Raw genomic sequence first — 25833 nt, forward strand, 5'->3', positions numbered from 1 at the left:
GACGATGAGGGACAAGACGAAGTCAGACGCTTCATCGGGTGTCTTGCAGAAACGTTCCCGGTATCTCGAAGAAAATGCCCGCTTAACCGCTACAAGCCAAAAGCACGCAGAATCCGGTTGCACTTGCACCGGCAGCCAGAGCCTTCCCGCTCACCAAAATTGCTCCGGAAACTCACAATAATGATGTCGGGAAGTCAGGTAAAGAAGAGTAGACAAGCGTTGCTTATGTCCGTTTCTTGGATGGGAACACAGTGAACGTGTGCATCACGTGATAAGAACACGTTGTTGTGGCCTTTCCTCTAATTGCTGCAACTAGTCGTTAGCACGAGAGAGGAACTTGAAGGGCCCATGTGACCTAACTGCTTGTGTGACTGTCATGTGACATGTAGAAAACCTAGGGTACAGCGAGATAGAGAAGTGTGGGTGTACTACGAGGGGTAAGTAAAGCGCAAGGGTGATTATGTCTTAATATTCTATACGAAGGTGGTTGTGCTGTGTTTCGTTCGAGCTGGTAATGGTACGCAAGGGGTTTAACGTTTTTGCGAGGGGTGTAAGCGGGCGATCTGTATACATATGAGTGTAAACTGGTAGTGCCAATAGTGGGGGTTGTAATATAATAGGCTAACAAATACATCGCGAAAGGGGACCTTCTTATGGCGGAGGGTTTTTAAGATGGACCTGTTAAAATGTGAGGTGTGTTAATACGATGGAGAGCGTGGAATGCATAGATGCCAACTTTTCGCACTGTGCTCGAGGGTCATTTGCATATTTTTCCCACTTCACACATGTGCATATTTTGTATAGCATCCCCTACCTCACCAACAGGACAAAATAAGCTGTGAACCCAGACATTGAAGATAATTCCATAGAATTAGAAACACGCACATTTGCCTTGTATTTACTTTTTTTTGTAATAGTGTTTAATAGAATACATATGTATTTGTCCCAGTAAAAGTGACAATTAGTAGTTTGAAATAGAAACGCATTATCTTATTTGAATCACTTACCTGAAGTGTGCACTGCATTGTACTTTCGAGTTACTGTTTAATAGGCAATTATAAGCGATGGGATTGCAGAGGAGGGACTTTTGATCTTGACAACAATGTTCGGAACGTGTCTTTACTAGCAGTGATTTTTCTTGACATAATGAAACGGCAGCAATTAATGTATGTTGCAATGGAGCAAACACAATCGTCTGGATTTACAATTAACTCATTTGTCAATACTTGCATAACAGTACTTGATTTATATTCTGAAATTAGTATTTCTTTCAAGTCAGCCCACCAATAACTTGTGTGCTGATTCCGAAGCACTTAACTCTATTTTTGGCAATGTAGCAGCAAGGCTATACACTTCTGGGCTGCAAAATCTGCTATCTTTAGGAGGTCGCAAGAGGTCAAAGCTCTGTCGCTGGCAGAAGCAGACCTCAGTAAAGCCATTGTACGGAGATGAAAGTCTCGCTTTGCATGTAAAAGGATCATCACTTTAGTAAGTTTTGACCTTTTTTTCTCAGCCTCCCCTGCTTACGGGTTTCTTAGCACGTTTGCAGTCCTTAGGTGTTTCATTTTATGTGTGATTGGCAGCACTGGGAATGTATTGTGGAGCTGCTAAAGTGTGCCAATCTTCTTCCTTTGGGCTGTTTTCAGAGTGCTTTGACAAACTTACAGACATGCATATAGTAATGCCCGAATTCTGAAAATGCAGGTAGTAACCTTGTCATAAATGCATCAAAAAAACGTAGGCAGTCAACTGATGGCCAGCGCCCTTGTCTGTAATCCCAATTTGCCAATACAGTGGTTACAGAAATTGGCAGCTAGTCCCTCTCTTCCATTACCAAACTACTACAGCCGGTTCTCCGTGTTCTTTTCCATTATCTTAAACTGCCTTTTGTGAAATGGTGAGTCCTAGGCCTTTTTAATGTTTTGCTTTGCTGTCCATCACTTTTACATGTAGTACATTTTCACACTTGACATTCTGTCCTTTCAATACTACCCCTTACCGAGGAGATGGATAGTCTCATGCTGCCTATGGTCTATATTTATAAAAGTGAACATTTGTGGGTGGCTGGGTTTGTGGCACAAAGAGTTGTTCCTTATACAATTCCACACTGTTTAACCAATCTGCACCAAACTTTGCATAGTTACCTGTTAGGACCCTCCGGGCATTATTGGCTACATGTCATTTGGACACCACACCCCTTTCCCTGCATTTCAGCACCTTCACACATAAGACGTTTGCCTGGAATCAGCAAAACATCAATGTGGTCTTAGAAGGACCAGTCCGACACAAAGAATACAACTCAAGGTCCCTATTGGACCTCAAAAACCACATTTCAAGGCACTAGGATGCACAGTTTCTGCGATATTTGCACCATAACACCTGGGTGAGGCGACCGGTGGGGAGAGAGCACAGAAGGTCCCAGTATGCATTAGCATACCAACTCTAACCCCCCCCCCCCCCAACACCCCTCAATGTCTGCTCTGGGGTATGTCAGCCAGCCACACATGCCCATTCTCAGTGAAGTTTACTTCAGAGTGCGAAGCACATCAAGCGATAAGCGAATCGGAACAGCAACCTACTGGAGCATTGATTTTCAACAATTGATGAGAGTGTTGTCATGGCTGTCTGTTGGAGACATTTTCTTTGTGCCTAATTATGCTAGTATTACCAATATAAGAAGACCTGTCCATGATGGCTGTACTAATCTACGTTATTATTCCCATTTGAATATATTCATGTTTGCTTTGCCCATAATGGTGATAGATATTTTGTGCATAAGCAGCTGCTGCCACCACCCTCCACTCTCCCCTTTTCTTTCTCCTCCTCCCCGAAACCCAGAATGCATTTGCACCCTATCTACATGCGTGTCCTTCCTTGTATCTACCTCAAGACATAGCAGGTCGGAACATGCATTCTGTGCATCGGTCACCTACACAAGAGAGTTTTATATGGGAGACCGCAATTTCTTAGATGGTGTGCATTCTCATAGAACTTGACCTTATGATGATTCCTCATTTAGCCAACAGAGGGTCGGCTAATGTGCACACACTCTACACTTGCTTGCAAATAAACATGCAGTGTATTTTGAGATCAGTTTGAAACTACACCTTGCTGTTCATTGTGAACACCTACATGAACCTGATCCTTGTTTTAGCCCAATGAAATGCATGGTTCCTGACTATATTATCGCTGCATTATTATGAGCAGACGTGGTAGTAATTAAACAAATAAAAACGTACTTTGCAGAGTTTCAACCAGCACGAACATATCCAATAGAGGCTCTTAAAATGGTTCATATTTCACGGTTCATTTGTACTGTTTATGGCGTGACAGCTCTCGAGTTTGTAATTTTAACAGCAAACTGACTGGATCTCAGTTAAGTGGATTTTCACTAAAATAGAATCATCACTATTTGTGAGTACAGTAACACAAGCTGTTAAATGCTTTGGCCTTCATTTTCCTCCAGTACTACTACACAACCTGCTGCCTCGCTGTGACCCTGGTCAGAATATACCTGAGCCGTTCTGACAGCCATCAATAGGCTGTTTTGGCAGACACCTATTATATGTTCCACTTTCTTTTAGACACTAAGCAGTCACTTATATCATGCCTTTCACGCAACCTCTACTCCCCCATTCGATGCCCATTTTTGGGCCCTGGTTTAAAATAAGTAGATCAGCACCTTGCGGGTTATGCAACTCTAAATCCTTTTCTATCACATGCATTCGTTGCTTGCTGCACAATCCATCTCATCCTTGCCATTACTCCCACCCTCAAGGAGCTCCTAGCACGACAATCTAGGAAGCATTTATAGTTTTTTCGCAATGAGATAATGAAGGGTTATATTCCGCAAAATTGACAGCGTGTCTGTTCCACAATGGATGTATACTATTCTTAGGGGGTTTGGGTAGACCACCAAGAGAAAATTGCAGTGGTGAATTTTAAGTTTGCTGAGTAAACACGTTGATGCACCCCAGACAGAGTTGCTATTTTCTTTTCAGCTAGAGGACGTTGTTGGACAACCCTTTTTATATCTGATGACCATCAGTGATACAAACCTGTAGGAAGGAAAAAGTAACAATCTCCTTTAACTGATAAATGCGTCTTCAATGTTAATCCCTGCAAATCATATTATAGATGGCATATACTAAAATAAGGTTTAACTTAAGTGATTGGATTGATCAACATGGGATAGATTACCCTTCCCTACTTTCCAGCCTTACTCTCTAAACTTGGTATGCCTCCTTTGTGCTTACTTGCCCTAAAAGGACGCATCATATTGATAATGCAGAGCTTTGGATACGTGGTCTTTGGGTCAACTAAAATCATGTCTCTCATTGAAACTGGTGGTTGAATTTTAAATATATCCCAATACAGTATTTGGCAGAAAGATTTTGCTAATGCTCAGAGCAGTGCTCAAAAGGGACACTCGCCAATCACAATTGATGAGATATTTTAATTGGGTGAGTAAGGATTCATGGACAATTGAAATATCATGTATTTATTTGAAGAACAGGGATGCCAATTTCGATCAGAAATGACTTGCAATAACACATTTACAGATGGTAGAGGCATTTCCATGAAGGGTATAATAGTACAAAGATGAGAACAAGTGGTGAGCCAGTTTGAGGGTGTACAAAAAGTGGGTCATTTATCAGGGGCAAAATAAACAGAAAATTATATATATGAGAAAACGGGTGAATTACAAAGGTTACATTAACCTAAGGGGTGCTTCAAACTAAACAGGAGTACTTAAAAAAAAAATATATATAATAATGTAATTTTGTAAGTATCAATGGAGGCAGTGGTGGGGTCAGATAGGGAGGATGGGGTAGCTCCCTCTTTAAAAGTAAGTGAAGTTTAAGCCGAGCTTTGAAAACATCCACAGTTGGGCTTGCTTTGGCTGTTATCGGCAGTGGGTTCTAGTGGAGCGGGGCGAGTAGGGAGAAATACCGCAAGCAAGAGGAGGCACAGGGAGGGTATGGGATGGTGAGGTTGAAGGCAGGGGAGGATTTTAGGGAAAAAGATGGTGAGTAAACTGCGATACAATCAGACAGGTACTGACAGGTACTGAGGAGCAAGAGCATTGATGGCTTTGCAGACTAAGAGAAGGAACTTGAAAAGAGAGCGGTTGTGAATGAAGCCCCAACCAGCATGTTGTTGGTTGGTATAAGTGAAGGAGTCAGGGTAGGGTCTAGAGCGTGCGGGTAGCTATGTTGAGGATTTTGCTTAAAGGGGGAACGAATAGAGAGGAAGACCAAGGAGTAGGATGGAGCAGTAGTCCTGTTTGCCAAGCATGAAAGTGGGGATTAGAGTTTTTGTTGAAAGGTTAGTAAGAAAAGTACACATTTTCGAAATGTGGAGGTGGTTAAATCAGGCAGCAGACGCACTGGAAGGTATGCATTTTTGCATTTTTAGGTCTCTATCAACGAGGACCCCAAGATTGTGAGCCTTGGGCAAGGGACCAAGAAGGTCAGGCGGGAAGGAGATGGGAGGGGGTCGGGTACAGATGGCTTTGGAAGGCTGGAGAAAGACGACTTGAGTTTTTGAAGAGTTCAGCATAAGGCAGCGGAGAGCCATCCAGTGATGGAATTGCAGTGCAACAGTTCATAATCCGATCCAAGATGGCTGGATTGAAGGTAGCAAAGGAGCAAATATTTTGAGTGTCATCGTGAAAGCCAAAGGATAAGAAGACTTCCAAGGGCAGAGTATAGAGAGTGAAGAGCAGATGTCCAAGGACTGGTCCGTGAGGTATGCCGACAGTGAGAGGGGCGAGGTCAGAGGTTGGCGAGTTCAAAGAGAGTTTAAAGGATTGACCTTTCTGGTAGGAGGCGATCCAGGCAAGAGTATATTTTTGAAACTCAAGGTCCTGGAGAGTGAGGAGCCAGAGAGGAGTGGTTGACGATGTCGAAAGCGACAGAAAGGTACAAAAGGAGGAGTATAGCTAAGAGTGGTGAGCATTAGAGCGAAAGTTAGAGACACGCATTAATGCAGTCTCAGTGGAGTATTTACTACAGAAGTCAGATTGAAGTGGATCGCCAAGGCGATTATCCTCAAGGTATTTAGTGATCCGGTTGAAGACCATCCGCTCAAGGACTTTTGAATAATGGGGAGTGAGAGAAACGATAGGGCGATAGTTTGCTGGGACGTTTTGAGTCAGCAGAGGATTTCTTCAGTAGGAATAAGACAGTTACAGATTTGAAGGAGGCAGGGAAGAGTCCAGCTGGGAGAGAGAGGCTAAAAAGCTCAGAGAGATGAGGGAAAGTGATTGAGGCTAAGTCTCTGACCATTTGGCGAGTAAAAGGGTCGATGGGAGCACAAGATGGGTTGGGACTGTGAAGGATCGGTGCTAATTCGATAGGAGATGCGGTGGACAGAAGAATGGAAGTCATTAGCAGAAAGGGAGGAGGTGGTGGATGTTGGCTTGGGAAGTGTGAGCAAAGATTGGAAGGTAGATTAACGTTTTCAGGGGTGTTTGCGAAAGGAGGAGATTAGTTTTGTGAAGTGTAATTTGGCAGTATACAGTGCAGAGGTTGGGGCAGCCAGGGGATGTTTGTAGGCTGGGAGTAGGGTGGTTGTCTGTAATGTACACCAGCGTCTTCGGTCACAGCACATGTTTATTTTGAGGGCCTGAATTTCAGAGGTGGTCCAGGCCTGAGCATAGGGATGGGAAGGTGTGAATGTTTGGGCAGCATGGTGTTTATCAAATGGATCAGTGCATAATGAAAGTCGGTGAAAGTCAGGGAAAGCCCTGTCATTGGAAGAGGCATGACTAGAGGAAAGGGCCAGAGAGAGTCCCTCACGTAATTATGGTAAGGGGTAAGCGAGTCCTGCCTGAATGTCCTCTTAGTCATTGAAGAGAGGAGATGAGATTAGATGAGAAGTGGAAGTGAACAATGGGGGTGATTAGGAGAGGTGTTAATGGGGTTAGTTAGGAGAGGTGTCAATGGAGAGGTCCGAGGAGGGGACAAGGTCAAAATGGTGGATAGACTGGTTGTCGAGGTAGTGGTCCGAACAGAGTGAGTCAAGTCCAAGACACGTGGTTTCAGAGGATCAACTCCCCGCATCATGACAATGGGGATGTTGATAGGAAGTGACTCCAGGAGAAATGCCAGATCGGGGAACGATTTAAGAGGACCAGGGGGGCAATCGAGAGCCAGAACAGTGAGAGGAGTAGGAGGTAGGAGTTGATTAGTGGCTCATTCAAAAGAGTAAGAGGTGATGTCAGGCGGGGGGGGGTAGAGAAGCAGTGTTGAGGGCCTTATTGATTAGGAGCCCCACACTGATGCCCTTTCCAACAGGTTGGGGAGAGTGTGAGAAGGTAGCAGTGCCAGTGTGGAGAGCTGCTAGTGTAGCAGAGCCATGGGGGTGAATCCAGATTTCTGTGATAGCAAGAAATGAGGTGGTACGAAGACTTGTTTCAGAGGGATTATTCGTTCCAGATGCCAAGTGAAAGAGAGATGGGAGGTAGGGGAGAGGAGCAGCTGTTCTGCTGTAGGCAAAGGGGATAGATGAGGTTGGAGATCCTGAGAACACAGGAGCGTCCTATTTGAGTGGTGCGGGTGCAAGGGGGAAGGAGGAAGAAGGGGAGGCCAGAGAGTGATGCAGAAGTTACACCAAGTTGAGGCTGAAAGCTATGAGAGAAGGGAAGGAGAAGAGTGCGTAGAATGAGGAATGGTGTGAGTCGAGGTGCGTGATGAAGGATAGAAGAAATGGGCAAGTAAAGACAATGAAGAAAGGTTGCTGCCCAAGAAAGCGAGGGATTAGGTGGGTCAGCAGAAACGGAGGGGTGAGAAGAAGCGGGTGTAAGTTCTGAGTTGGGCCAGGATGAGGCTATAGGTTACCAAAAGACAAGCAGCAATGTTCCTTGGTCCTTTGAGGTAAGAGCTCTGTGGTGAATGTATAGTCTATGAATAGAAGGATCCCTATACGTGAAAGTGGAATGTCTGCTCACAAATCCGGCAAAGAGAGTGCTAATTGATAAACTGGCATAATGTCTTCAAGTCTCCCTCACAGGGCCGAAATAAAAGAAAATGAAAGGTGAAGATATGTGGCCATGAACACTTTGGTAGATGAAAGCAAAACGAAAAACAAATGCATCACACTTTCTTTTCTTTCTCTCCATGCACACCTTCACTGTGAGTTCTGTTGGTTCGTTGGTGCAAACAGAAAGTTCTGAAGCAAAGAAAGTGGCATTTGAAGGGCAAGCGGACGAGAATGAGGTAGAGCTAAAGGTGTGAGGGAAAGGGAATGAAAGGAAAGGGCAAAGGGAATAATTGAATTTTGCAGCGTGCTACACATTTTGATGATTGACTGACAGAAGACCAATCAGGTCTTAGCCTATTAAAAGGCACCAGATATTGATTTTGTTCAAGTACAGCACGACTTATTTTTAGTAAAATTCAAACCCGCCCCTCAAACCCAAAGCCACACCTTATCCACCCTGCCTAATGAAAGAGTAGGTATGCGCAAAACACAATAAAACAATGTAATTAGAAAAAGCACAGGATTGTTGCCTTGCACAGAAACATTTTAGAGACACTTTTGAAAAGAAACTTTCCAGTCATATTTGTTCATAATCCACATTGAAGCTAAAACCTGCACAGAATAATTTCCAGAACATGACTTTCGGATTGTGTTTTTCCAGCTACCATAATTTAGAAATTGGAGGAAGATCCTTATAATAGATCAGAATGGGTCTAGGGGTTTAATTTCTGTATTTCCTGTCTTTCGTTCAAAGTTTCTTCTAAAAGTATACCAATGGACAGTGCATTTGTTCTTTTATTAAGGATTTGAGCAGTGCTTAAAGTGGGATGAAAAGTGGGTTTCTAGAGTCCTTACAGGGTTCAACTCCTTTCACCAATACATACTTATAGCAGTTGTTACCAATCTTAGCACCCCGTGAAAACAAGGCACATTGACATAGTGATCTTCCCAGGATGATGACATTGTAGCCAAATGAGTACACCTTGTTAATCAATTTTCCAGTCTTTACCCTCCAAGCTCCCCTCTTCCCTCCTCTATCCTCCAAGCTCCTCTCCCCTCTACTCGCCACTTCCCTCTCCATTGTGCTTGCCAACTACTCTCTTCTTTACTTCCCTCCACTTCCAGTCGCCCCTGCACACTTCTCACCCTCGCTCCATTTATTCTCCTACTCTTTAACTAACCCTCACGTTTTTCAATCACGCACTCTTTCACACAAGTACCACTTTCTCTTACACCCAATACCTCACCTTTAACAAACTCTGTGTCTCCTCGACTCTCTGCTTCACCTCTCTTCCTTTGCCTGGTCTCTTGGTCCACCTCCTCTCTACCTGACCTCACCTGAACAACCAAACTCCCCCATTCCGTTTGCTCACTTTTGTAGTGCCCTTCCGGTGCTTGGCCTCCTTACCCTTTTGTGGGATGACGTGCTCACCTGCTTTTCTTCAGGGGGCATGGTGACACAGGTATGGGGCTATAGAGTGCCCTGCAAGTCCACCCCTTTCCCCAAAATATGTTTGGCCTTTCGTGATGGCACCTCTGTGTTGTAATTGTTGAATTTAGTGTCCATATTCTGCTGCAGTGAAGCATTTTTTTTGCCAGTGTGTAGTAAGTGATGTTCTGCCAGCTGTGGCTCCTTTTGGCCTCTCCCGTAGGTTTGGTTTTCTGTTTTCACCGCAAGGGTTTCTGGGCTTTCTGGTTCTAATTCCCGGCACCTAATCCCGCCTCCCCGCACTCTACACTGATTGGTGAACTGCTCAGCAACAAACTAGCGTGGGCCTAGACCCGGTGCGTCATGACCTCTAACAGCCACTTTTCTCCCTGGCACAGAGGTAAGGCGACATCCCCTGCAATCCAGTGATTTATAAAGTTACATTGCCAATTTTCTGCATTTTTTAGTTATTTGCCGACCCAGCGGCTCAGCAATACTTTGTTCCTGATTCCCGCAGCACCTAATCCCACCTCCCCTTACCCTGATTGGCACTACGCCCATACTACACGACACACCACACCAGTCGACTGCCCGTTCCAACCCCCTTGAAGAAAGTGCCAGAGGCAAAGGGCAGCTCCTCCAGATCGTGTTTGTCAGCGGAGCCTGCAGCCGTAATCCAGCAGTGACTGGCAAGTTAAGTGTGGTTCGGGCAGGGGGTGCAGCTATTACTGCTCCCCACTAAACTGACCAACCTGTCTTACTCTCTGTTAGCCTGCAATCTGATGCATACAGCCCAAAGTTTGTATAGTAACCTTATCTTGCATCTTGCCATAGTGTGTTAGCCAGCCAAATCTCGTATTTAGTCAGATTGTGTTAGCCAGCCGTAGCTCGCATTTAGCCAGATTTTTTTGGTAAACCATAATTTCTAGGTGTTACTGCATTTACTGCTGTGCCCCAGTTTTGGGTGCTTTGTCCCTCTGTCTAGGCACCTCAGGCCTAGGTGTTAGTGCATTTACTGTTGTGCCCCAATTTTAGACTGTTTTCCCTCTATCCAGGTGTCCCAAATGTAGGTGTTACTGCATTCACTGCTATGCCCGCATTCTAGGCATTTCTCCCTCTATCCAGGTGTCCCGGATCTAGGATGTTACTGCTGTTGTGCTTCCATTTTTAGGTCCAGCAGTCCCAAATCTAAGTGTTGCTGCATTTACTGCTGTGGACCTATTCTAGGCCCTTCTCCCACTATCTAGGTGTTACTGCATTTATTGTTGTCCCCCATTTTGGGCCCGTCCTCCTCTATCCATGTGTCCCAAATCTGGGTGCTACTGCATTTGCTGGTGTGCCCCATTTTAAAGCCCTCAATCCAGATTCACTGACCACTGTTGCCTCAATTCTGGGCATCTTCGCGCACGGATCAGACTCTCTCAAATCTTGCCCTCCCATCTACAGTAGTATCTCAATCACAGCCAGTGCCTGCAACCCGCCCACCTCCAGCCACACCCTTACACGACTGTGGCGATCAACATACTTTCAAGCCAGACACATGCACTATCTAGATCCCTACACCCCCCACACCTTGTCCTGCATCACTATCGCTTTCACCCAGACTCACTCACTCACTCATGCAAACACTACCACTCATCACACACCCCCACAGACAAAAGCAGCTCTCAAACACTCCACATTACATCACAACCGCCCTACATCACTCACCCTCGCACCCTCATTCTCAAACCATTACCACACTATCCCAGAATCATGCACTCAAGAATATACCACACTCGCCATACACCAGCCACCATTGCACCCTCATTCTCGAACCCATTACCACACTCTCCCAGAATCATGCACTCCAGAATATACCACACTTTCCATACACCAGCCACTATTGCACCCTCATTTTCGAACTCATTACCACACTCACCCAGAATCATGCACACAAACACACAAAGCCTCTCACCACACACCCCTACTCACATACACATGGAGCTCTCAGACCTTCCAGAACACACCCCATGCGCATTTTATCATTCACCCTTGCACCCTCTTTCCCGAACCCAGCATCGCACACACCCAAAATTCCTCATACACACCCCCTCTCACCACACACTACTCCACTCTCATACACAGAGTTCTCAGACATTCCCATTTACACCCCATCCGACCTACATCCTCCACCCTCATTCCTGAACCCACTTCACACCGACAAAACCCTGTCATCTCCGAGCCATCCATTTGAATCCCACACACACATACCGACCCATTTCCACCCCCACTCATCGCACAAGGCACAAATCGCAGACCAGAGGAGCTCCCTGGCCCACCATGAGTGACCCACTTCACTCCCCCTCCCCCCCACCAGCTACCGTCGCTAAACCTCTTCCAACCCCTCCTTCCTGCCCTCCCTCACTGAGAACCCACAGCCTCCCACTTCCTCGCTTTACTGACCCTCCAACTCTCTGACCAGACGGGCACTCTGGCATGCCCAGAAACAACTGATCTCTGCACCATTCACATCAGCCCCTGCCCATTCCCTCCCTGTTCCCCACCTTCCCCCTCCACTTCCCAGGCAGAAGTCTCCCCCCCCCCCCCTCCCAGAGCATCGCACCACGTAGCCTCTAACTCCCAGACCAGAGAGCTGTCTGGTGTTCCAAAAAACATGGCTCCTCCGCCAGCTCAACCCTTGCGACTACTTTCGGAAGCACTCCTTGCACCGCCTTTGCCTCAACCCTGTCCCTTGCCCCCTCAGCTACAAACCTGTAGACCACCACACTTTGGCCTCAGCCCATCTCTCACGAGACAAGCCTCCCCTCAGCCCAGCTACCCCTCCTGTCCTCAAGCACCCTACAATCAGACACCCTCCTTCGCACACACTCTCGACCTGTGCCACATTCTCGCCACAACTAACCCAAAGGAATCCTGGGGGTGCTGTGACAGCCTATGCCAAACCCCTCCCATATCCGGCGCTACCTCCACCTTCCTCGACCCAACCACACATCCCTCACCATCACGCCATCCACCCCCAAAAGGCCTACCCCGGCAGCTCCTTTCCCTTCGCTGAGCTTGGCTTGACTTGGCCTTTTTCTGAACCATCGCCTCAACCCCCTTCCTTGCTGACCCCTCACCCTCTCACACACTCCCTCTGCACCCAGACGCACAGAACTCGGAGGTAGACAACGACCCTCACCTCTGCATGTCTCACCTACCCTGTACCTCTCGATCCACCTACCCTCTCCTTACCCTCCCACCCCCCTCTTGAAGTCTGCATCCCCCTTCTCTCTCCTTCACCCATCATCCGCTCCGAGCTCCTGTACACCATCCCGTAACACCTAGCCAGACTACCAACTACCCACCACGCCGCAACCCTCCGATCCTTTTGCTACCAACCGAACCACCCATCCCACACCACTACTAAGTCGAATACCTGTGATCGCCTGCCCACTCTTCCCAGTTCCTAGCCTCCCGCAACCTTTTTCGCACACACTACTATCCCCACCCACCCCCCCCTTGACCACCTCCATCCTATTACACTGCCCTTCCCAATCAACCTTCTCTGCACCACCAACACCAAACTTCCGATGACCCAGAGCAGCCCAGCCAACCCTGGACAACCAGAAAACACTGCCCCCACTACCTCTCACAAAGTCACCTGCCTCCTTCATTGCTCGCACCTTAGCCAAGAACAAACACAGCATCTATGATCTCCTAACCTCCGAGAACCCTGATGTTATCTTCATCACCGAAACCTGGTTCTCGGATGACCTCAAGCCTATTGCTCACGAAGCATTCCCACTTGACTACTCACTCATCACCCACAATAGACCTTTAAGAGGAGGCAAATTAGCCATCCTACACAAACCACATATCTCTATTGCCTCCACTGAAACACAACCCAGCACAGCTAACTGCAAATCCTTCCTAGTCAAACTCTCTCTCTTGCCCACTCTCTCGCACAGCTTCCTACTCGTCTACAGACCCCCAATCTATGACAGACACTTCACCAACAGCCTATGCGACTCACTAGCAGCCATTCTAGTTAACCACCCGGCACTCGGCCTACTGGGAGGCTTTAACCTCTGGTTTGACCTCCCCAACAACTCCATGACTCTACCCCTGGTCGACAGCCTAGAGGCACTCAACCTCACCGAGCATATCAGAGGACCAAGCCATACTACTGGCCACACCCTCCATGCCATTTTAAGCTCTTATGACCTCATCTTCACGTCCACTCCCCAACCCCTCATCTGGACAGACCACTCAGCCATACCTTTCTCCATCCTCGCATCACCACTACCACCCAAGGCATCCTCTACTCCTACCTCTCAGTTCAAGTGCTGGAACAAGGTTAAGGTACTGCCGGACCTGGCCGAGGGGCTGCTAAGCGCCCTCCCGTCACTCCCGACCACAGCTAGACCCTTACCCATAGAGCTCTTCGACTCCTGGCTCAACGACTCCCTCATTCCCCTAACCCCCTCAAAGTCTGCTCACTCCCGCAAAGGAATTAACCCCAAATGGTTCACCTCCCCGCCTGAAGACTCTAAAAACCCATAGCTGCTCCCTTGAGTGCCAATGGCGAGCTTCCAGAACCCCGCAATGCAAATCAGTATGCGCCCACCACCAAAGAAACTACAAATCTGAGATCTGAAGGGCCAAAAACCATATTATAATAACAGGATCCTGAACTGTCGTAGAGGCAGCAAAGAGCTACACAGGATCATTACAGAATTCCTGAGCCCTCCCTGCACCGCAGCCCTAACTGCCTCCTCACAAATGCTCTGCCACTCCCTGTCTGAACACTTCCCCAGCCCTAGACAAGACGGCCACCCTCAACGCCAAACTCTCCCTCTTGTCCGCCCGCTCTACTCCTACTCTACCAGACCCAGCCTCTCTCCCCTTCAAGAACCCTTCTTTCTGCTCTTTCATCCCCATCTCGAGCGATTGAGTTCGCGAAACTACTATTCGTCAGCCGACTCTCCGGCTCACCCCTTGACCCTTGTTCTGCCTCTCCTCAAATAAATCTTCACCTTCACCTCCACCTCTGCAATAATTATTCCGTATGCAATCGGAATTCACTGCAGATGTTTTTGACAGATTGGCAATCAATTATAAAAAGAGAATTAAAATGAGCTGTTATCACTTCCCTGGTTGAGCAGGCCTTTCCATGTATGGCTCCTGAAAGTCCTTGGTGCTGTTGCTGTAGCTTGTGGTATGCAGGGAACGCTCTGTGCCATAAATAGAGTAATAATTGATACATTTTTCATAATAGTACATATTAAATCGCCCGCCTCTCTGTCTTTCTACAACCATTTTTGTTCACTTCATCCTTGGTGGCACCATCTCATTAATGCATTATACCCTCAGGAATTCATGGTCATTCACACAAGTGTTACTTTGTATAAATTGTAAGCGTCTAGTCTTTTCGGTTGAGTATGGTAATTTATGTACTTTTCTTCTGACCTGGAAGCCCTTTCTGCATTCAAATATTGTCTGTTAGGATGTCCAGTATTTTCTTTTTTGCCCGTTATAAAAAGATTTAATTTCAGACTTTAGAAAGGTGAAGGTGAGCTCTAAAGTATCTAAAATAGTGCAGCTAGTTAAGTGCTTGAACCATATTTGTGGCCATTCTGCAGGGCACGCGTTCAGTGCCATATGGGGCTGGTTCAGTCGTTCATTCGTCCAAGATGGAGAAATACAGAATCATTGCATTTAATGATAATTTATTTTATTACAGTGGCTAGAAGTGGGAGGAACCCATCTTATTTTTTTTAACAGTATATTTATTGAATTGTTCAGTATACCAAGTGGCAAAAAGCAAAATCAACAAGGCAAATCAAACAAAGAACAATTAGGAAGAGGTATGGCAGAAAAACAGCAACATACATATAAACATTTCAGTCGCGTGCGTAATTAAAGGGGCAAGAGGGAAAATAAATAAATCCAAACACAGAGAGGGCGTCCAACTCATTTGTCAAAATCGAATACAGACAGGAATTGAGTGCTTGCCCACAGAAAACCATAAAACAAAGCCTCAGACTAGGGTCCATCCTTTCCATCTGTAATGTCTCTTATTGCAATAACGTAAATGATTGGTGGGGAATCTGTGAGCTATAGTCATTTGTTATCTCAAATTTGACTAAGGGAAGCCATATGCGCCTATATTTAAACAGAGAGGGTGGCAGTGATCTTTTCCATGGCACAGATGTACCAAATTCTGGCCCACCATATATTAAGCGAGGGAGCATGCGTCTTCCTCCAGTACTGAGCGATGGTTAGAATAGCTCTGTAAGCAAGTGGATGGACAGTACTGAATGGGGAGCCTCAATGATTAAAACATCTTGATTATCTATGCCTCCCAACAAAACCACTAGGGATCGAAGGGAAGCTGAATCCCCACTATTTGCTGAATTAAAGTAATAACCGCATCCCAATAAGGCTTAATAACAGGGCAATGACACCATATATGAGCCATGCATCCGATCTCCGCACATCCCCTCCAGCAGCAAGGGGGAGACAAGCGGATATATAGCATGCAAACAGTCAGGTGTGAGATACCAGCTATAAAGCATCTTGTAAGAGTTCTTCAATATGGTGGTATATGTGGATCTCCTAGAAGCCCTCCTCCATATGATTTCCCATGATCTGATGGGGATCACGCGACCCAAGTCTTTCTCCCAGCTCCTCATATATGCCTCCATCCATTCTCCCGTTTCTGCAACCAATTGCTTATATATTTTATCAAAAACTCTTGGCTGCAGGGGTTTGGTCTAACATGGCGACATTAGCCTTGTTGTGATAAATATATTCCAAAAAGCTTCATTAAGTGCAGATGGTCGCGTCTCAACCAGATTTTGGGTTTTGCCAAGGGAAAAAAAACCTCTTGAGCATAAGTAAGAGGTATAAATAACCCGGAAAGAGACTGCGCCCAATGGTCAAAAAAAGTTGTTTTATTCTTTTACAAAGTGCCCTTAAGTGATGATACGTGTTTCGGTCCCCTTGAGACCTTTTTCAAATCAGGGCTATTAATCTGTCATAGCACCATATAGTAATAACAAAAAATTCAATGTAGAAATAAAATGAGACATTCACATAAATGAGCGTGTACAGATAAGCAAATTGAACGAAGTGCAGTAGTTGAATATGAGACAATAATTTCAAAAGAAAGTAAATAAACGAAAAAATAAAAAGCCAGACAATAATTGGGCTGGAGAAAAGGGGTGGCGGAAAAGGTTTTTTTTTATTTTTCAGAGAGATAAATACAAGACACTTATTAGGTAATGTACTTGGTAGTAGGTATGAATCAACATATATTCATTGTAAAACTCATAATAAATGTTTAAATTTTACCTTGGATTCCTCTAGTGCCCCTATTACATTTGAAAGAAATCCTCCTCAATAAACGGGTTAGATCCCTACAAGTGTAAAATGTTGACAATGTCCCCTTTATAACAGTAAGGGTTAAGGTAAATAAGAGATTCAACTGAAATGTGGTAGTGTCTCATTAGTCCTTCAATGCAGAGAGTTTCAACTGAACAATAACGTTAATGCTAGCGTTTACTTTAATTCCTATTTTCCTAGGCAATCTTGCTTAGATAAGTTCTAAAATGCTCTCAAAAACAATGTTATGTGTCATGCTCCTTCATATTAATACAATGATGATAGCCGGCGTGTAGTTACAGATTAGTGCATGTAAGTGCGGTATAAATTAATGGGCGATCGGGTAGGTATGTGCGCACGCTCTCGTGCAGATAATTTAACTTATTTTTCAGTAAAAGGACAGTGAAATGCCAGATGGTCTCTTACCTTCCGTAACAGTTCTGCATCTAATCGCGTGCTGCATGGTTCTTGAGGGGGCACCATTAGGCGTCCTTTCTGTAAGTATATACGTTGCTATGGCGATGAACACCCTGGGCAGTCCCTTCTCCCTGTTTAGGCAAATGTTAATCTGGCGGCCATATTGTAATGTGTTTGTTGTAAGCAATACAGTAATGCGATGCGGATACAGTATTATTATAATTCTAAGATTTACTTGGTTCAAATTAAAATCCTACATTAATACCTGCGTATTGAGGCAAGTAGGTGCACCCAATGTATATGAAAATAAGATCATTTTTTTTCATTTGGAGAGTAATCCTAACGGTAGTTTGAATGAGCAAAAGGTGCATTCTAACATCAAATGCAAGGATATTCTGTGTGAAGAATCAATGGTTATAGTCTATAACCACATATAAGGATATTAAGAATAACTTCTAAAATGTTATGTTGTTTTTAGGAGTGCATTATATTGTGAACGCTCAAGTTGTCGATGCAAGATTGAAACGGAAATCTCTGTTCCCAAGTATCCATAAACCGTGAGTTCTAACCTAGTGACCAGCGGGTAATATTACAGTAGAGATCTAGGTGTATACATGTAACAATGAAACGTAATCTAATAGTCTATCGGCATGCAAGATAACTATATATGGGGAAACGCCCAATCCCTTATCTAGTTAGGTACACAATGAAGTAGTTAGCATTAAAGAAATAGAAGAAATTCACCTACTTAGATCGATCACTGAACCGGTGGATTATGATATCATCAATGTACTAAGAGATCTTAATGTGGAACCTGATACGTTGCCAATTAAGGAACTGAAACCAACATCTAGATTTGTACCCCAATTTACAGCAGATAACATCATTGATACTTTTTATAAGGCAGTATCTCAAGACCTCTATCGAACGGACCAAAGACGACTACATTCAAAAATCAAACCAAATCTCACCCTTAAAGAACAAGAAGCCCTACGCAAACTAGAAAACGACTGCTCAATAGTAATAAAAGAGGCGGATAAGGGAGGGAACATTGTTATCATGGACAGGGAAAATTATCTGGAGATGGCTAAAGGACACTTAAACACCCCAGGATGTTATGAAATATTGCCTGCCAACCCAACAAAGGAAATTGTACATAAATTGGAACTGAAAATGTACGATTGGCACCGTAAAGGTCTTCTCACGGACAATGAAAAGAGTTCTCTCCTAATTAAAATCCCGATCACACCAATCATGTATTTCTTACCTAAGGTCCACAAGGAATATGACCTAATACCGGAAGGCCGACCAATCCTAAGCGGAGTAGGCTGGTCAACTGAAAACATTTCGCAGTATCTGGACAATATTTTGAGACCTAGAGCCATGAAATTGAAATCGTATCTCAAAGATACCACCGATGTAATTATTAAACTGCAATCTTGGAATTGGGAGAACGACTGTTTACTAGCAACCATGGATGTGAAAGCTTTGTACTCATCGATCCAGCATTCATGGGCCTTACAAACAATAGATCATACCTTCAGGGACGATTCAACATCAATGTATCATCAGATTCTAACGGTTAAGGAAATGTTAGAACTATCTTTAGAGTGCAACATCTTCAATTTCAATAATACATACTACAGGCAAACTAAGGGCGTTGCAATGGGTACCAAATACGCCCCAGCCGTAGCAAACATCTTTATAGGCCTATTTGAGGACACAGTTATTTATCAGGATAAGGCATATCGGAAAGAACTTGTTCATTGGTTGAGATATATCGACGACGTGTTGATACTATGGAAAGGCACAGAATTGGAGTTCACAGACTTTCAGAACAGGATCAACCTTAATGAATGGGTATTCAATTCACTGGTGTTTGTAACGCAAAAAGAATAAACTTCCTAGACCTTACAATATATATATATATATATATGTATATATATATATATATGTATATATATATATATATATATATATATATATATATATATATATATATATTGAACAGAATCAAATCAGAACATGCACATACCGGAAACCTACTGAAGTTAATTCTACCCTACACGTGGCAAGCTGCCATTATAAACCAACAATTTTAAACCTACCATCAGGGGAATTCTTAAGAGCGAGAAGAAACTGTCAGACCATGGAACACTTTGAGAAGGAATGTAACCTTCTGTTTTCAAGATTCCTAGCTAGAGGATATTCGGAACTATGTGTCAGCAAAGCCCTGGACAAGAGTTTGTCGGTAACGCAAGAGCAAACGCTATCACCAAGGAACAAAGTATTGGAACAACCGACTATTGGTTTTATCACTAAATACAGCAATGACTACAGACACGTGAACATTTTTTTAGCTAATCCCTGGCATCTTTTGAAATTAGATGAAAACATTTCTAACTTTGTGGATGGTAAACCAAAGATTATCTTCAAAAGTGCCCAGACATTGAAATATAAACTAAGTCCTTCGAATCTACTGGATACAATGGAGGAAACATCGAACTGGTTAAAAACAACTACCAACGGATTCAGGAAATGTGGGACCTGCACGATGTGCAAATATGCACAGAAGAAAACAGACTCATTTTCTAGCAGCACTAATAACATTTTCAAAATCGGACAACCCATCAACTGTAGGACCAAATATGTGGTCTATGCAATCATCTGTGTGTGTAAGTTGGTGTACATAGGCAGCACGATCAGAGAACCCGGGCCCCGAGTACGAGAACACTTAGCAAAAATCGGAAGCCAAGACTGCCACTTGCATGCCATTGGCAAGAGAAACACCAAATGGACAACAAGGCAGATATTCAATGTATTGGCCTCCAGTGACAATAGAAAGATGTGGAGGTGACAAAGAAAAGAAACTTAGACAAACTGAGGCAAAAATAATTTGTAAATTCAATTCTACAGTATTTGGCCTTAACACAGACAATGAAATGGTGTCTTTTCTGTAGGAACCTAGCTAACATCCACATACACGTCTATTGTGGTACCACTAATATGTTTTTCATTTGCTTATGCATAACTTATTATCTCTTCACAATTAGCGTTGGGCATAATCAGGTAACCACTTAGCAAACTCAACTTATTGCTGTAGTCCTATACTTGGATACCCACCGTAGCACCAGTCAACTACTTCATTATGTACCTAACTAGATAAGGGATTGGGCGTTTTCCCATATATAGTTATCTTGCATGCCGATAGACTATTAGATTACATTTCATTGTTACATGTATACACCTAGATCTCTACTGTAATATTACCCGCTTGTCACTAGGTTAGAACTCATGGTTTATGGATACTTGGGAACAGACATTTCCGTTTCATTCTTGCATCGACAACGTGAGCGTTCACAATATAATGCTCTCCTAATAACAACATAACATTTTAGAAGTTATTCTTAATATCCTTATATGTGGTTAGACTATAACCATTGATTCTTCACACAGAATATCCTTGCATTTGATGTTAGAATGCACCTTTTGCTCATTCAAACATTTTTCTACCGTTAGGATTACTCTCCAAATGAAAAAACAGATCTTATTTTTATATACATTGGGTGCACCTACTTACCCTAATAGGCAGGTATTAATGTAGGATTTTAATTTGAGCCAAGTAAATCTGAGAATTATAATAATACCGTATCTGCATCGCTTTACTGTATTGCTTACAACGAACACAATGCATTACAATATGGCCGCCAGATTAACATTTGACTAAACAGGGAGAAGGGACTGCCCAGGGTGTTCATCACCATAGCAACGTATATACTTACAGAAAGGACGCCGAATGGCGCCCCCTCGAGAACCTTGCAGCACGCGATTAGACGCAGTACTGTTACAGATGGTAAGAGACTGTCTGGCATTTCATGGCCCTTTTACTGAAAAATACGTTAAATTATCTGCACGAGAGCGTGCGCACATACCTACCCGATCTCCCATTAATTTATACCGCACTTACACGCACTAATCCGTAACTACACGCCAGCTATAATCATTGTATTAATATGAAGGAGCATGACACACAACATTGTTTTTGAGAGCATTTTAGAATTTATCTAAGCAAGATTGCCTAGTAAAATAGGAATTAAAAGTAAACGCTAGCATTAACGTTATTGTTCAGTTGAAACTCTCTGCATTGAAGGACTAATGAGACACTACCACAGTTAAGTTGAATCTCTTATTTACCTTAACCCTTACTGTTATAAAGGTGACATTGTCAACATTTTACACTTGTAGGGATCTAACCCGTTTATTGTGGAGGATTTCTTTCAAATGTAATAGGGACACTAGAGGAATCCAAGGTAAAATTTAAACATTTATTATGAGTTTTACAATTAATATGTTGATTCATTACTACTACCAAGTACATTACCTGATAATTGTCTTGTATTTATCTCTCTAAAAATAAAACCCTTTTCCGCCACTCCTTTTCCCCACCCCAATTATTGTCTGGCTTTTTATTTTTTCGTTTATTTACTTTCTTTTGGAATTATTGTCTCATATTCAACTATTGCACTTCGTTCAATTTGCTTATCTGTACACGCTCATTTATGTGAATGGCTCATTTTATTTCTACATTGAATTTTTTGTTATGACTATATGGTGCTATGACAGATTAATAGCCCTGATTTGAAAAAGTTCTCGAGGGAGACCGAAACACGTGTCATCACTAAAGGCCACTTTGTAAAAGAATAAAACATCTTTTTTTACCATTGGGCGCAGTCTCCTTCCTCTTACAATTGCTTATATATGTTGGAGACCCTATGACAAGAGAGATTAAGCAATACCAACTTCTCAAAAGACCTCTGATTTCTACAACCACCTCCCCTGATCTCAGAGTGGGACGCCCATTGTGGAAGCTGTGCATATTGGAATTTTTCAGATTCTGGTAAAGTAAAGGCTGTCTTGCAATGCTCGAAGGTAAGAGGGATCCCTTTGTCATATAACTGACCCAGGTCCCGTAAACCACCATCCTGCCACATAAGGAAATTTCAACTAGTCCGTCCTGGGGTGAACAATGGGTTATGAAAAACTGGTTTCAGAAGCGGAGGTGGGTGGTAATTCAATTCCTATGATTTGTCCTTTCCCTGTGTAGGTTAACATAACCAGAGTAGAGGATACGAGGGAGTGCTTTGGAGAGCCTTACTATGATGGAAGCCAGGGTAGGGAGGCCAGAGGGATATCGAGACACGCCTGCTCCAACTCCATCCAACGTTTGACCAACCAAGCGTCCGAGAAATAGAGCATCACAGATATCTGAGCCTCCATTAAATATTGATGTATATTAGGCACCGCAACACCACACTGCAGTTTCGGATGAGCAAGAATTCTCCTAGATCCTCCAGGGGAAAGGGGAGGGGTAAGCAACACTGGGAAAGCCAAGAAAGCCTAGAACAGCCGATGTAGCACATTCATTTTAATGACCGTGCATCTACCAAACCAGGATATCTCAATGCGATTCCACCACTCATGGTCTTGGTAAAGTTCACAGAGGAGAGCTGGGTAGCTAGGGCAAAAGTGTGTGTCATGGGAGCGGGTGAGATAGATTTCCAAATAATGAATTTTGACCCCCGTCGCACCTAAATGGTGGGTCGGGGGTTTGTTTGTTGTAAAGAAAGAAGGTCTGTTCTGGGCATGGAAACATTAAGAGCTGTCGATTTAGCGTAATTGATAGCATATCACAAGATCTTGCGAAATATGTCCAGTTACTTAGTAACCGCTGGAAGCGATGACACAGGGTCAGTCATCATAAAAATAATATCAGAATTAAGGCCCAATTTGTGCGTAGATCCTCCAGTGTTGATCCCATTAATTAGGGGGTTACTTCTTACTTTTATAGGCAGGGTTTCGAGAGCCAAGGCAAATGAGAGGGGATAAAATGCAACTCTGGCATGTGCCTTGATAGATAGAAATCAGTTTGGAATGTTTTGGATGCAGATGGGTAGGTAATATTTGCTAGGATAAGTTTCACGAAATTAGGACCAAAACCAAAAGCTACTAAAACTTCAGTTAAGTAGGACCAGCTTATGCTATCAAAATCTTTTATTGCGACAAGAGGGCCTTGGGGATCTTCCGCTTATTACACCAACGCCAGTGTTAATCACCCTCCGAATGTTCTCCTGAACTTAGCGGGCAAGAATGAAACCTGATTGATCTGGCCCCACCAGCCGAGGAAGTAAGGGGGCAAGGCAACAAGCTAGAACTTTATAATAAATACGTGCTTTGTAGTTTAAGACAGCTATGGGTCGATATGCCGAGCAGTCTTGCAGGTCTTTTCCAGGTTTAAGCAAAAGGGTGAGGTGAGAGCCCGCCATCAGAGGGGTTACAGAGACCGTTAATAAAAAATGGTTTAACAGCCTTGTAAGCGGTGGCACCATTTGTGATGCAAATTTCTTATAAAACGCTATACAGAACCTATCTGTGCCAGGAGATTTGCCCGAGGGAAAAGCCTGAACAGCATGTAAAATGTCTGCCTCTTCAATCGGGCGCTTAAGCTGTAGTCCTATCTTCTGCATTAAGAACGGGGAGAGATAGGCGTTGAAGATACTGCCGCTGTTGCTCGGGATCTAGAGCTTTGGCCTGGAAAAGAGAAGTATATTAATCTGTTAGAATGTTCAGCTTAGCTGCCTCGTCAGAACAGAGTTCACCTCTAGGGGCCCTAAGACACCTAATATGATTCCTAGTTTGAAGACGTTGCAGCTTCCACGCCAAGACCCGGTTCGCCTTATTACTCCTAGAGTAATAGAATAGATTAGTGTGTAAAAGAGACTTAGTCGCCTCCCCATGAGCACATTTTCCAGCTCCCCACTAGTGTTCCTCAACCGACGGTACGTTTTCCGTGAACCCCTCCATTTATGTTTCAACTCCAAATCCTGGGCTTGAGTCTCAAGGGTGGAAATCTGTGTATGTAATAAATTTCGGTGTGCTGCAGACAAGCTAATAAACTCGCTCCTAAACGCGGCCTTCCATGCCTCCCATAGTGAACCCAGAGAATCCTTCCCTGTGTCATTGAGCTGAAAATACTGAATAATATGGTCCTTCACTTTCTCCTCCATAAGAGGGCTCTGCAGCAGGACATCATTGATGCGCCAAAGGGGAGACCTGGGTAGCTGATCCCGTCCCACCGAAACTGTACTTGTAAGCAAAGCATGTTATGAAGGGATTTTCCTCCCAGTGGTAGCCTAAGGACAGTATCCAATGTGGAGAGGGAGGAAAAAACATATCTATCCTGAAGTAAAGGCTGTGCATGTGGGAATAAAGTGTATAATCCCTATCGACTTGGTGTAGATGCCGCTGGGAGTTCTCCAAACCCAAATCCCAAACCCACTGGCAGAGAGAAGCTGCAGAACGGATACATGCTGGGGAGGCCAACGAGGGACAGTCGCTTATCGGGTCCATTACAGCATTAAAATCGCCTTCAAGGAACAATTCACCATATGTGAACTGGGCTATAGTCTGAAAAAACAGTTGGAAAAAAAAGAGCATTGGTCATCCTTAGGGCCATAAATAGAAAAGAAAGTGACAAGAGATCCCCTAAAACTCCAGACAGCCCCCACATACCGCCCCTCTTTATCTAAGAGTATCTGTCTCTTGACGAAAGGCGTCTTCGCAAACTTTTCTGCTTAGTGCCTCTAGTGGCAAAATACTGGCCAGGAAACCCACAGAAGGCCCGATGCCGGAGGAATCCATCTTGAAGGGCTGTATAACCATGAGATGTTACAGAAATGTGACTTCCTCAAATTTGACTTGCTATTGAATTGTTTTGGTATGGAAGTCTACACCTGCATGTTACACACACAATTGATCCAATTACAAATTATTTGAGTGAGTTAACTAATAACAGGTATCTAAACCTGATATCCTGCTTGGTAGAAATTCTGGAATGACATTAAGAAGCACAACAATACAGAAAAATAATGTGGAAGTTTTTCATGGAAAGAAATGTATAATTCCATCAGACTATTCAAAACAAAAGTGAAATGCAATGAGACAAAATACACAGAGTATTTAAACACAACTTGCAGAGAGCCAAAGGGTAGAGCCTTGGGCATAAGGTCAGGTGGAGAAAGGCAATCCCCTTCCGCATTGGAGGACTGTGATCCGGCACCTCGGGAGGTGAGGAGAACCATACAGATAGAACCGAAAATATTTAATGCAAAAGAAGACCTAGGTGAGAAATATTGTCAATCAAAAGGGGATAATGTAAGGTTATCATCCGACAACACCGTTGGACACTGCGGTACATGCCGGTTGGACCAGAGGGTCCCCTTGAAAGCTGGAGTCTCCCAGGCCCAACTGCAACAACATTACTAGGTCCTATCTGTGGTCTGTCCCTGTGAGGGGTGACCGAGTGATATGGATCACCGGTTAGGAGGCCGTAGGAGATACATCGGCAGCCTGTGAACAAGACGCCTTACAGTGTATATAAGGCCCCAGCCCGTGCCACACTGCACAAAAGATAATAACCTAGGGAGGCGGGAGGAGGTGAATTAACCCCAAGGACCTCAAAGCTGCCCCGGAATAAACAGTCTGAATCAGCGGCAACCTGGCGCTGTGAAGTGGTTAAATGCAACAGGGTTTGGACTGAACCCAGAGTGACCATAGGGAGGGGCTTACACTGA

At 44.1% G+C, this 25833-nt stretch overlaps 1 protein-coding gene across 2 annotated transcripts in view; it reads left to right on the forward strand.

The window, feature by feature from the left end:
* Positions 1-321: 321 nt before the first annotated feature.
* Positions 322-25833, forward strand: part of WDR91 (WD repeat domain 91) — an 832764-nt gene continuing 807252 nt past the window's right edge. For both annotated transcript variants that reach the window (XM_069628780.1, XM_069628779.1), the window contains exon 1: positions 322-437. The gene's annotated coding sequence lies outside the window, so the exon portion shown is untranslated. The remainder of the gene's footprint in view (positions 438-25833) is intronic.

The sequence above is a fragment of the Ambystoma mexicanum genome, chromosome 12, assembly GCF_040938575.1.
Source record: "Ambystoma mexicanum isolate Mex_15411 chromosome 12, UKY_AmexF1_1, whole genome shotgun sequence".
Classification (NCBI taxonomy): Eukaryota; Metazoa; Chordata; class Amphibia; order Caudata; family Ambystomatidae; genus Ambystoma; species Ambystoma mexicanum.